General features: G+C 36.0%; 1 pseudogene; it reads right to left on the reverse strand.

Annotated features, from left to right (window-relative positions):
* LOC110031336 overlaps positions 1-12,814 on the reverse strand; it is a 22,451-nt pseudogene extending 9,637 nt beyond the window's left edge.
* Positions 12,815-13,601: the final 787 nt, after the last annotated feature.

Raw genomic sequence — 13,601 nt, forward strand, 5'->3', positions numbered from 1 at the left:
ATTAAAATAAGAAAACTCTTAACTCTGTATGATTTTTGCATTCTTGATTGATATCCCCCTTCAAATTGTTGACTGATCAAGAAGCATAAATTTGCCAACAAGGAACTGATGACGCTGCGGAGAAAGGGTCTTAATAAATATGTCAATGGTTCGAAGATCAAAAGAGATATGAGGAATAGAAATAACGCCACTATCATAACCTGCTCAAATAGAATGACAATCCACTTCAATATGTTTCATGCGCTCATGAAAGACATGATTAACAGAAATCTGGATAACACTAGTATTATTTGCATAAAGAGAAATAGACTCATGTTAAGAAAAATCAAGCTCAGCCAACAAATCCCAAAGCCAAATGATCTCAGAACAAGCAAAGGGCATAACACGATCTTCAAACTTAGTAGAAGATTTAAATACTCGATCTTGTTTCTTACTCTTCCAAGAAATTAAAGGGTTGTCAGGAAACATACACAAACAAGTAATAGATGACGAGTATCAGAACAATTAGCCCAATCAGCATCACTACAGATTGTAAAGCGAATAAGAGACTTCGTAAAAAAGAACAAACCACGATAAGAAGTACATTTCAAATACCTAAAAATACATCAAATAACAACTAGATGAAGATATGTAGGTGTCTACATAAAGTGACTAACTTGTTGCACAGAAAATGAAACATCGGGACTGTAATTGTTAGATAATTGAGACTCCCAACAAGTTATTGATACAGTGATGGATCAAATAGAAAGTCACCATCATTCTGATGATATTTAACATTCAATTCAGGACGATCCTTCTGGAGAGCAGCCAAAGCAATGAGTTTCTTAGTATAGTTATGCTAATGAAGAAAAATATCAGCGGAAGCAGAGTGACCCTTAAAAACTAGGAAATAACTTAAACACCTGTAAGACATGAAACAATATCGCGAGTGAGATTGTCTTGAAGTGCCTAAAGTTCATCTTGCATGGCTTTAATTCAACAAGTCAGTTTAGTAGCTGAGAATAAAAGGTAGGAGCTGAAGTGTTAGTTAAAATTGTAGAATGGCCATATCTATCAGGACGACAAATGTGCCAAGTTGATCTTCAAAGAATCTTTGAAGCATTTGCAGGAGCAGAGTCGAGAAACACTAGAGGTCAAGGGGGCAGGTATCGTGTGTAAAGAAAGACAGGTTTGAACCTTTTATCAAAAGAAGAATCATCAGAGTGAGGAAGTAAAACAGCATCAGATGTCAAAAGATGATGTTAAAAATAGAATTCATGTTCAAAGAAAATCACATTATGAGAGATATGTCATTAATTATTAATCAAATCATAACACAAAACATTTATAAATATAACTATAACTCATAAAGACACATTAAACAGACTGGGCTCTCAACTTAGGATGTCTATGAGCAGGTAAATGAACAAAACAAACACATTCAAAAGTATATAACATATGATAATTAGGATGTTTACCAAAAATTTGATAGTAGGGAGAATCAAACCTCAATTGTTGAAATGGTAAATGATTAATCAGATAAACTGCAGTAGATAAAGCTTCAGTCTAAAATTTAGCAGTGATAGAATATTCTAACAACACTATGCGCACCATATTCACAGATGTTGATATTTTTGATCGGCAACTCCATTTTGTTAAAGTGTATAAGGACATGAACATTGTGAAGTAATATCCTTGTTGTGGAAAAATGCTTGAAACTCATGAGACATGCATTCAACTCATAAGACATGCATTCACAACCATTATCAGACCGTAAGGTTTTAATACAAATAGAGAACTAAGTTTTAATATGTCATAAAGATTTGGAACACAATAAACAATTCTGCTTTGGAATGCAAAAAATAGATCCATTTGAATCACAACCATTATCAGACCGTAAGGTTTTAATACAAATGAAGAACTGAGTTTTAATATGTCACAAAAATTTGGAACACAATAAACAATTCTGCTTTTGAATGCAAAAAATAGATCCATTTGAATTGAATGTAATCGTCAATAAATATCACAAAATATTTATAATGAGCATGTGAAATAACCGGTGCAATTCCCCAAACATCACTAAGAATAATATCAAAATATTTATTGGCACCACTACACAAATAAGGAAAATGTAATGTCTTAATTTTGCCCAATTTACAAGAAGAACAATCAACTAACAATTTTTATTTGTAGAGCCAAAAACACCACTTTGCAACAAATGATTCAAAACAATATTCTTTGGATCACCTAATCGTCTATGTCAGATGTCAGCCTTATTTTCAACAATTGAAGAGGCTAATGACAAAGTCTGAGGAATGGTAAAGTATAATGGAAATAACCTGCTCATTTTAGGCCCCTTCTCTACCAACTTCTCCAATACCTACAACTTCTCCGATACCTAATCCTGCACAATACAACCATCATGAGAAAAATGTACATCACAGTTATTATCCACCATTTGACCAACAAAAAGTAAGTAGATAAATTAGGAGAAACCAAGACATGTTGGAAGGAGGAGCTAATATCACCAACTGTTGTAATTGAATTATGTTTTCTATCAGCAACTTGAATATATTGAGTATCAGTATACAAGAATTGATTATGCAATAAATCAGCTATGTTGGTTATATGATTTGTGGCATCGAAATCAATAAACCAAGGAAAAGAAATAGAAGTACGACTCTTACCTTTCCCTTGAAAACCAAGAGCAGAAAAAGCAAAGAATCATTTTTCGAACCATATTTGGTATGAGAACAGATTGATTATTGACAACAACTGTGGATGTCGAATCAAAATTCTGAGAGACAGATACCGCAGTATGAAGGGCTTGTGGTTTGCAGTTGTGAGGCCGTATAGGACACTCCTTAATAATATGTCTGATTTGCAATAATTACAGAAATTCTTACTACAATGACGAGCAATATGACCAAATTCTTTGCAGCTGTAACATTGCTTTGTCCATTCCCTTTAGTTTGGGCAGCATATGCAACATTAACTATTTCAGATGATCCACTAGCTGCACCAATAGAAGCTTGTGTTGTCAATCTTTGTTATTCGTGCAATAATTCACCAAAACATACATCCAAACAAAGAATTGAATCTCTACTCAGCAACCTAGCCCTAGCAATTTCAAATTCAAGTCTAAGCTTCATCAAAATTTGATCACAACGACTCACTTCATGAATAACCTAAAGACTAGCTAAATTCTCCTTTGACATCTTAGCATAAATAATATCAGAATATTCGCTCCATAAAATAATAAAGTTAAAATAATATTATTCAATTGAGAGATTATCTTGATTATAATTACTCATATCAAGTTGAAATTGAAAACGACTTGTAGTATTATCTTGATTATAGATGTTTTAAGTATACTCATATTTCTTTAGCTATGTCAAATGATCGTAAATGGTTATATCATATGAACCACAATAGATCCCAAAATCAAGGAAACAATCCAAGCATCTTTTGTCTCTCATTGTTCAAGATCTTTTACCTCTGTAGGTGTTGGGGAAAACCCGTCGATATGACCCCAAAGCTCCAACCATTTCAAAAATATCATGAATTGAAATTCTCATGCTGCATAATTTTTTCCAGTAAATCTAATAGCTATGATTTCATGTGTTTTCTCATAAGTCATTCTAAAATGAATTGTCACTCACATGTTGATTATCAAGAAAGTAATTGATCGAAATTAATCAACCTAAAACCTAAGAAAACAAAAAAAAAAACGTATGAAAATCGGCGACAACTCCCCCATAGAAAGGCTTAAACACGGGGAGCTTATGAGTGCCAAGAAACACGTAAGGTTGGCACCGATTAAGGCAAAGGGGAGATTTTCGGCTTTTTGTTACGTGAATAGGGAGGAGCGGGTCGGGCGTTGCAGAAAGGAGCGGCGACTCTATGTGAGGCTAAGGGAGAACCATGCTCTACTTTGTGAGGGAAATGCGGCAGCGAGACGCAACAGGTAATGTCACATTACTCGAGCTTCGGTGTGGGGACCGTGGAGGAGGGAGAATCGGCAGCTCTGGTTGTTCGACAAGGAAGGAAAGAGATCGGGCTTCGGTTTGGGGACAGTTGTTCGGCTAGGGCATAATCGATTGGTCACAGGCGGCTTATGTAGGGAAGATTGGATCACGGATGAGGCTCTCAACGATTTGTAGAGAAGATTGCCTCAGGGAGGTTTGGAGTTACGTGGAAACGCAGAAAATTTTAATTATTCCAAGAATAAAAAAAGAAGACTACAGATTCAAAAAAAAGTATTCAGTTGTGTGGCTCTGATACCATAACAACTTTTGAGAAAATTAGTTGAATGCCTTTTTCCTTTACTTTCATTCCAATAAATAATACTCTTTACAATTTATTTTAGATAATCTAATAATACATAATAATTTGTACATTCTATTTTAGGTAAACTAATAATACGCATTCCTAATCTAAATATTTAGCTATAAGAAAAGAATATGTACAATTAACAAGAGAGGAAAATAAGTAGAGAGAAATTAAAAGCATTTTAAATAAGGAAACTTAATTTTGCATAATTTCTGGCATTCTTGATTAATATTGTGATGGGGGAAGGGGCCGAAAATTTTAAGTCCCCATACGGCAAAAGGCCATGGGCAGCAATGGGCTGCAGTTTGTGAGTCAGCTAATGTTGCAGCAGTGTGAACTTCTGACACCTTGAGAATCCGTCAACATCCTTTTGGAGAATCAGCCAAAATTATCCCCATTGTTGTACTTGGTGTGCCAGAATCTTCCCTCTAGAGTGACTTCTGCATTCCCTTGAGAGTACTTCCCTGAGGATATCCTTTATCTCGTCTTCTTTGATGCAGTTTAGATACAATGAGGTGACTGACCTTTGGAAAATTTCTCCTTTTATCATAACGTATTGAGCTGCCTTAATCTAGAAACGATTGGGGTTGGTTAATTTATAGAAGACCTTTCCAGTCTCAAAGAACAGGATGCATTGATCCATCCAGCTCCTTAATTCTTCGGCCCCCAGCTCCATCACTTTGGCTTCATCTATGGTAAGTTGGATGAGCCTCCAGGGAGTCCCCACTCCTAAGCAGATGCACTTAAATAGAATGTTTGCTACTTAGTTGTTCATTCTGAAGATGTGCTCGATCTTGAAATTTTCAAACTTACCTATCTCGTTTTTGGCTTCACCATACTACTTGGACACCCACTCGTCTCTAACTTCGAATTGCTTGTTCACCTAATTGACAATCAACTGCGAGTTGGATTTTACCATGTGTCGCACCCCCATTTTATAGGAAAACAATAACCTAACAATCAGAGCTTCGTACTCAGCTTGATTGTTGGTGATTTCAAATCCAACTTTTATCGAGTAACACAAATTATCTCCAGCCAAATTTGTTAGAGCAAGACTGAGTCGCCCCTATTTTTTTAGATGCTCCATCGATATGCAAGACTCAGGCATGGTTATTGCTCGTAATTTTTTCGTTAGCTTGCTCGTTTCAGAAAAAATCGACAAAAAGTTAGCTATGGCTTATGCTTCGATGCCAGTCTGGCGCACGTAAGAGAGATCAAATTCCCTGAGTTTTACTGCCCATTTAAAAATCTTAAAAGAGTTATTCGACCTGGTGAAGACAGATTTAAGAAAATAGTCAGTAAGGATCTAGACCAGATGCGTCTAGAAATATAGGTGAAGTCTGTGTGCCTGTTTAAAAAAATGATGAAAAAAATTGTTAATTTTTCCAAAATAGGATACTTAAGTTTGGCGCCTCAGAGGACTCGACTGACATTGTAGACCAAAAAACGCTTCTCTTACTTCCCTCGGACTAAAACCAAGGTGATTGCTTCAAGTCCGACCCCAAAGAATAAGAAGATTTCTTCATTTGGCTTTAAGCTTTAAAGGAAGACTGGTGATGTGAGGGAAACATTCAATTTCTTGAATGCATGTTCCCATTCATCCCATCAGACGAAGTTCTTTGCTCACCTCATTGTCTTGAAGAAAGCAACGCACTTGTCGCCCAATTTTGAGATGAACATGCTCAAGCCTGCGTTCCAGTCGGATAATTTTTCAAACTTAATTTTTGGGAGCACATGTTGATCAATGCTTTAACTTTTTTTTTTGTGTTAGCTTTTATTCCCTCTAGGGTTAGAAGATATCCTAATAATTTGACTAAGGGTGTTCTGAAAGTACAATTAAGAGAATTGAGCTTCTTTTAAATCTAGTGTTGCTTAGGTTTTTTACTTTTTACTAAGATATCATCCATGTATACTTCAATATTTTTCCCTTTTTATCTTATAAAAATTACATCCATCATGTACTGGTAAGTAGCACATGCATTTTTTTCATCACAAAAGACATTAAAGTATAACAATAATCTCTCTTGCTTGTGATGAATGCAATCTTTTAAGTGTCGGTCGGATGTATTTCTATATGGTGGTAATCAAAGAAGACATTTAGGAAGCTCATTACGGAATGACCGATCGCAACATCCATAGCACGTTGATTCATGACATAGTGTAGTTGTCTTTCAGTCAAGCGATGTTCAGATTAGTGAAGTTGACGCATAATATTTACTTGTCGTTCGATTTACGTACCATGATGATATTTGATATCCAAGTCAGGTACTGGACCTCTCAGGTATAGCCAACTTCCAGCAGCTTCTGGACCTCCTCCTAAATTGGCTCAGCAATTGTGATGCCTGATATCCTCATCTTCTGCTTCTTCGGTCGAGCCACCGGGTAGATATTCATGCAATGGCAGGCGATGTCGACCGGTATCCTGAGCATCTTGGTGACAGGCCAAGCAAAATGTCTTGGCGGCTCCGAAGGGTGTCGATCAGTGTGTCCTTGTAACCTGCATCAAAATTTACACTTAGCATAAAAGTTTTTTTCCGATGTAGCCTTCGGTAGCAGGGATTCAATGGGTAGTTTTGCTGGCCTTAAGACCCCTTTTTTGCAGGTTGTCACTCGAGGGGTTCTTGTTAGACGCTTCTGACATCTTGGATATAACTGGTGTGAGTTCTTAAGTTCGTCGTGGGCAATGTTTACTACCTCTATTTTCCCAAGAAACTTCATAGTTGCATGGCAGGTAGAAGTGACGACCTGGAAAGAATTCAGTAGGGATCGACCAAAGATAGTGGTCAATCAACTGCTATGCAATCCACCATGTTGGTGGATTCTTGTCTTTTTCTCCCCCAGTGACTGGTATAGTGATAATTCCAAGCGCTTCATTTCTCTAGCCAAAAAATCCATAGAGTGGTAGTTTGTAGTTGTCCATCAGTTTTTTCGGGGCCTATTTTGTCGAACACTGACTTAAACATGATGTTCACGGGCCTTTTACTGTCGATGAAAGTACTAACAATTTGGCAGTGGACAATCAGTGCAATAATGACAATAACATCGTTGTAGGGGTTACTCTTGGGGGGCAAGTCCTCGTTGATGAAGGCTATGAGAGGATGTGAGCTCTGTTTGGGTAAAAGGGTGGATGCACATAGTTCTCTCAGATGAAGCCTATTCAGACTTTTCTCAGTGTGATGATTTTACAACATCCCAAAGATGGTTAAGACTACGACACCGTTACAAATCTCACAAACTTTGAATTGCTCGTCCGATATCTCCTTAGCTGGAGCCCTTCGTTGTGGCTGGGCCTAGTGCCACAAATTCCTTCTATTTTTCAATCTTGATCAAGTCTTCGAGCAGGTCTTGGATGTGTTGGCGCTTCTTTGTTGTGCCTATGGTCCCGGTGTTAGCCACAACACTTCATTAAATCTCAGAGGTAAGCTTCGATTTTCATTGGTGGTGTCGTCTTAAAGTAGTCTTTATTTTGTATGTCATTCATTATTTCGGTCATTGAAACTCTCAAAGAATTTTTGGGTGCTTCGTAGTTAAGCAGTGGGCACTCTTCATACTGAGTCGGCCATTAGTCAAAATATCGGACCTGCCCACCTCGGTGAAGTGTTATATCAGTCGATCTCTAATCTTAGGGCAACCAAGTGTCGTCATATCGAGGACGGGTGGAAGGTCGCGAATCATGTTTCAGTCTCCACCCTTCGCCTTAGATGACCCTTTTCTACGGACGATGGGTGAAGGATTCTACTCAGGAGAAAACAAGGTTAAAGTTATACTCTTTAGTCGATATGTGGTTGTTGGCCAATTCCAACAAATCAACTAATATCTTTAGTCACTGTAGGCTTAACACATATCGGAAAGGTCTTTCCTTTAACCCCTGAGCCAAGGACATGAGCAACTGCATGCTCTAGGCCTCGCATTTCATACATTTCCATCTGGAAGTGAGTGATAAACATCTATGCCCCTATTGGAGTTTCATAAATGGCTATAATTTCTTTAGTGTTTTATGGGAGCTGGCAAATTGTACTACAAAAAATTGCTTGAAGTTAGTGAACAATGTTATTCCTAGTGATAATTAGTTGAATCACCTGAGGGCATAATCCCTTAGTGTAGTGAAGTACTTAAGTCATTTCAGCACATCGGTGATTCTTAGCGGCCACATGGTTGGCTCGAACAAGGTTAGGTGGTTAGTTGTATCATTTCGCCATTTGTAGGACTCCAGTACTAAGATCCGAATTGTTCTGGTGGTTCGGCCTAAGAGATTAGCTGAGCTAAGAGAACACGTTCTCTAGTTGTTAGGATGCCTCAGTATGCGCGAAATAAATAATGATGCATCGATAGTGATTGGTGCCAGAAGTTGCATTTCCCTTCCATGTCTCGAGGGGACTCCTCTGTTATTGGGCGCAAACTCTTTGTCTCAGGGTTAATGTTCTCTTCCCCGGGTTAGTGCGCCTCGGATGACATCCAACATCCGATCCTTCAACTGCTGGATCTGTTGGATTACGAAAACTCTGGTTTTCTCCATGTTGTCATTGTCTTTGTTATGAGTTTCTTCTTCTTAAACTACTCCCCTTCTTATTTGTGGTATTATCCAAGCTCAACGCAATTTTTAGGATGTTGAACCCTGATTTGACCATCAATCACAACCAAGGAATAGAACATAAAGAGAGATAGAGAAGGAGAGATAAAAAGTGGGAGAATAGATAGTACTATGTCATGATCAATTGTGTCTTATTCATAAAATGGTTTTTATATTTAAAAAGGTGATGATACATAATGATGATATTACATTTTTTGCTTTTGTTTTAAAGGGGTTCTTACTAGAGTGATTTTGGTATCATACATCTGCTTACATCTATAAATCCCTCGTCCAACTACTTTTGTACTTGGTCGACTAACCTTAATTGGCTTCAGGTCAATAGGTTCGGCTCCCTCGAGGCTCCCGCGACTGAGATTGATCGATATGGATCGACCAACTGATATATCCTGGCTATCAATCGTTAGTCATTGATGATGAACATCAGGTTGTCCCTCGAATGGTCAAAGATGTTGTGGAACCAAATCATCACTATGTCATGATCAATTGTGTCTTATTCATAAAATGATTTTTATATTTAAAAAGGTTTTTTTGCTTTTGTTTTAAAGGGATTCGTACTAGAGTGGTTTTGGTATCTTACATCTATAAATCCCTCGTCCAACTACTTTTGTACTTGGTCGACTAACCTTAATTGGCTTCAGGTCAGTAGGTTCGGCTCCCTCGACTGAGATTGATCGATATGGATCGACCAACTGATATGTCCTGGCTATCAATCGTTAGTCCTTGATGACGAACATCAGGTTGTCCCTCGAATGGTCAGAGATGTTGTGGAACCAAATCATCTGTTGGATCGGTTCCACGAGATTTGGCTATTGCATCAGTCAGCTTTCCTGTATCAGTTGGGTCAGATGTTCTTTCACCTCGCATCAGGCCAATTTGTTCGGGCTTGGCTCGTTCGGGCCTCTTTCTGTCCACCTCGTGGCTCAGTCAGTTTTGGCCTTGATAGCTTGGCTCAAGTAAATTCACTCAGCCAAACAAATAAATTTCACGATCTGGCAAAGAGCCAATCATGGTCGTGCTCTTCCCGTCTATACAGTTGGATCTCTTCAGGATCAACGTCGACACATTTTTTTATGTGCAAAAAGTATGTTAGGTTTAGATTTTATTGTTCATGAAGTTCGCTAAAATAATCCAATCATAAATAGAAAAGTTCTTTTTGTTTTCATTTTTTAAGCTCTTCTGAATTTTAGGTATATGATATTAAATTAATCATACAAAAAAAGAACTTGCTTCATTAAGGTTCAACAAAACGACAAATGTTAGGAATTAGATTTACATGCATGTCACACAATTCTTATGTCGTTACATATTTAGCATCTAAAATTTGTTATTTATTTAAATTATAGTATCATAATCACATCACAACACATGCATGATAATGTCTCACTATAGAAAAAATCATACCAGTGATAATTTTTATGAGATGTTTAGAGTTTGAATGTTGCAAAACTAAATATTATAATTTGTGTTTGATATATAAATCTCCCATTATATATTTTGCAGAAATACTCATCTGTCTTATTAAAAAAAAAAGAATTACAGCACAAGTTTACTCTTCCACAAAAGCAATGTAAAACCTAATCACACTGAAGTCAACATTTGCCAGCCTTTGATAAATACAAGCCTAACTAGCTCAGAATTTAATAGGCAGGAAACTAGCTAAAACAAACCAACCAAAAGTACATAAGTGGCTCTTTCTTTCCATCTAAAAATCTTCTCTTTTTAAAAGTTTTGCATTATAAAAGCCAATTAATAGTGCATGTTGTTCCACAAAAGCAATTTAAGGCCAAGGTAAAGGTGATCTTAACAAACATAAGACATTTCAGATCTATTAAGACGAAGCTTAAGTTTCAATATAGAGGAATTAAAAGGCACATCAAAAACAGAATTTCATTAAACTAAAATACCTTTTTCTGGTTCAGTAAAGTTAAGAAACTTATTAAACCCAATTATAAGAATGAATTCAAGAGCATTACCGGAAATTTTGTATCATAATAGTCTACTATAGTTAACATGCTGTTCCATGAGATAAGAGATCCATTCCCTAGAAACCAGCAAACAACAATGGCAGCAAATCTTCCCTGTGTTCCGGCAATTAACTACTGAGCAACACAATACATATAAAATCTGTAGCCAAGAAGAAATATATGAATGTACTTAACCTTATAGTTGCTTGTTTCTTCTGTTTCAAACTGGGAACTCATCTTTGCTTGCTTTCAATATACCTTGAAATGCTGAGAGAATCAAAAGTTCAGAGCAAGCAAACCAAGAAATCAATATCTAAACCTAATGATAATAGATAAAATCTATATAAACATTACTAAATGGGGAAGCTGTAGAATGATGAAACGAGAAACTTAACAAAGTGACATGCTCTCAAATAGAGACCAAGAAATCCAAAACATATGTACTTGATACTAAGTCAAATTACTGAAATATTTTAGAAAAAGAAGTGATTCTAAAAAGTTCAGTTTAAAGGCCAATTACATGAAGAAAATTAACAACATTAACAAAAAAAGAAGCTAGACTCTCTTAACTAATTAAAAAATCTTGTGTAAAATAATTGTGATATTTCAAAGGTCTCCTCCACTTTTATAGCTCAAAACCAAATCAGCTAAGCAGAAAGAAATTAACATTTTTATGTTTAGGTGTGTTGGTCTTGGGTTATTTTCAGCTCCAATCAGATAAATGAATCCTATTTCTTCTTACTTGGCAGAGAAGCTATAAGCTTAGCATAATATGAAAAAAAAAACGCATACTTTCCTAGTAAAAGAGCAAAAATCCAAAAAAAATGAAGGATTCCATCATGCAATAAGAATCCGGCTCACAATAAAAAATAAAAAAGGACTTTGTTTGTTTTCAGAATCACAGTCATTCTTTACCAGCATCAAACTACTCAACAAAAAACAAAACTATAGGGGATAGCTTTACGACATGCACAGAAATACTTGGCCTTTTGATAATTGCAGAACGGCAACAAGCTTTCATAAGGAAAATCTCCCACCATATGCTAAAGCAGCAACAGAAGCCAAAGTGTAATTATAAATTATGAGCACGAAAAAGTACCCTTCCTTAGTATAGTCAGAATTGAACGTTTAGAACAGCAATCATGTATAACAATAAAATTAAGAAGAAGAAGAAAAAGAAGAAGAAGAAGAACTAAAGGAGTTTCTAATGGAAGGGAAAGGTCTCACTCAAAACCGCAGACTTCAAGTAAAATAAATAAATAAATTGAATCTTTGACTCTCAGGGGAAGCAAGCAGTAGAGCCAAAAAGTTCGCTTTAATGTCGGTAAATTTATATTTAAGACAACAATATTATGTTTGAATTGAGATGAATGCCATGCAAGATTTTTGGACTTAACAATAAAGCATTCATCTCAATGTAAAACCAAAATAGATAAAGCCAATAAGAAAAAAATAATGTAATAAACTTCGAAGAAAAATTTTGTCAAATTTGAATCAAGGCCCCCAAAAAAGAACTAACAATCGCTAAAGCAAGTAAGAAAATTAGAAAAAATGTACCTTTCCACTTTTGGGTTTGTGGACTGAGGCAAGCACAGATAATTACGTGCAAGATTCTACACTATCACATTGAACCCTAAATTCTCAATAAACAAAGGGGCACAGCCGAAGAAGAAATAAACGCTGGCAGCGTCGGCAAGTAGCATTTTTCTCGGCAGCGTGTTTGAAGTGATATAGGATGCGAGGAATCTCATAAATACATGGCGAAAAGGAACTAGGCAAGTGATCATTCACACGTGTTACATGCTCTCTGGTGAATGATCCAAAATAGTCGCCTTTTACATATGGAATATTCCGAGCATAGGTTTCGTCCCTCAATTGTGTGCTTCATAAAAACTTGGAGAAAAACGTTGAAAAATGCTGCGTTGGGACTCCCGTTTACTGTAATTAATGAGGAAAAACCAGAAGTCTTGGGGATCCGATTCTCATGGAAGACTAATTAATTCGGATGTAATGGCGTTGCTTTAGGGTTTAATAAAATAGTGTTGATAAACTCTCAAATTAGCATATGAGTGATTGGATAAAAAATATATACTGCTTTGTCAAATTTTAATTTTTTTTTTATTTAAACACGTGCAAAATAAAACCGTAAAATTTATATATAGTACTTTATTATTTTATTTAAAGAAATATAAACGTACTTCAGAAAGCATTTATAAAAAAAACTCAAACCAATGCATAAAAAAATAAAAAAAATTGTTATATACCTTATAAACTACAAAAATAATGTTATTGCATTTATTTTAGAAGATTAATACAAAATTTCCCTCCTTAAACGTTCAAAATTTTATGATTTGGCTTGACTATAAGTATAAAAAATCATTCATCTTCTGCTTTGTTTGTGTCCTGATCTTTTCTCCTCCTTAGCATCATCATGCTTACTTTACTTTTCATTCTGGCCAACAAGATTAGTTAAAATAGATTGTGATCCATAATGACTCGAGAGAGCTATGGAAGAATAATTAGAGAATTCACATTGAAATATCGGGTGAAGCAAAAATAGTCCGTAAGGTAATGCAAATAAAGTGAGAAATAATATTTGTCGGGTTCAAATTGGGGTTTAAGGAATTAAAACCAATTTAGAAAAACTTATTTATGCACTCGGGAGAGGGAAAAGATAATAATTGCTCATATTGGTCATTTTCATCAATTATAATTCTAAGTATTATATTCTTACA

Source organism: Phalaenopsis equestris, unplaced genomic scaffold (assembly GCF_001263595.1).
Source record: "Phalaenopsis equestris unplaced genomic scaffold, ASM126359v1 Scaffold000802, whole genome shotgun sequence".
Taxonomy (NCBI): domain Eukaryota; kingdom Viridiplantae; phylum Streptophyta; class Magnoliopsida; order Asparagales; family Orchidaceae; genus Phalaenopsis; species Phalaenopsis equestris.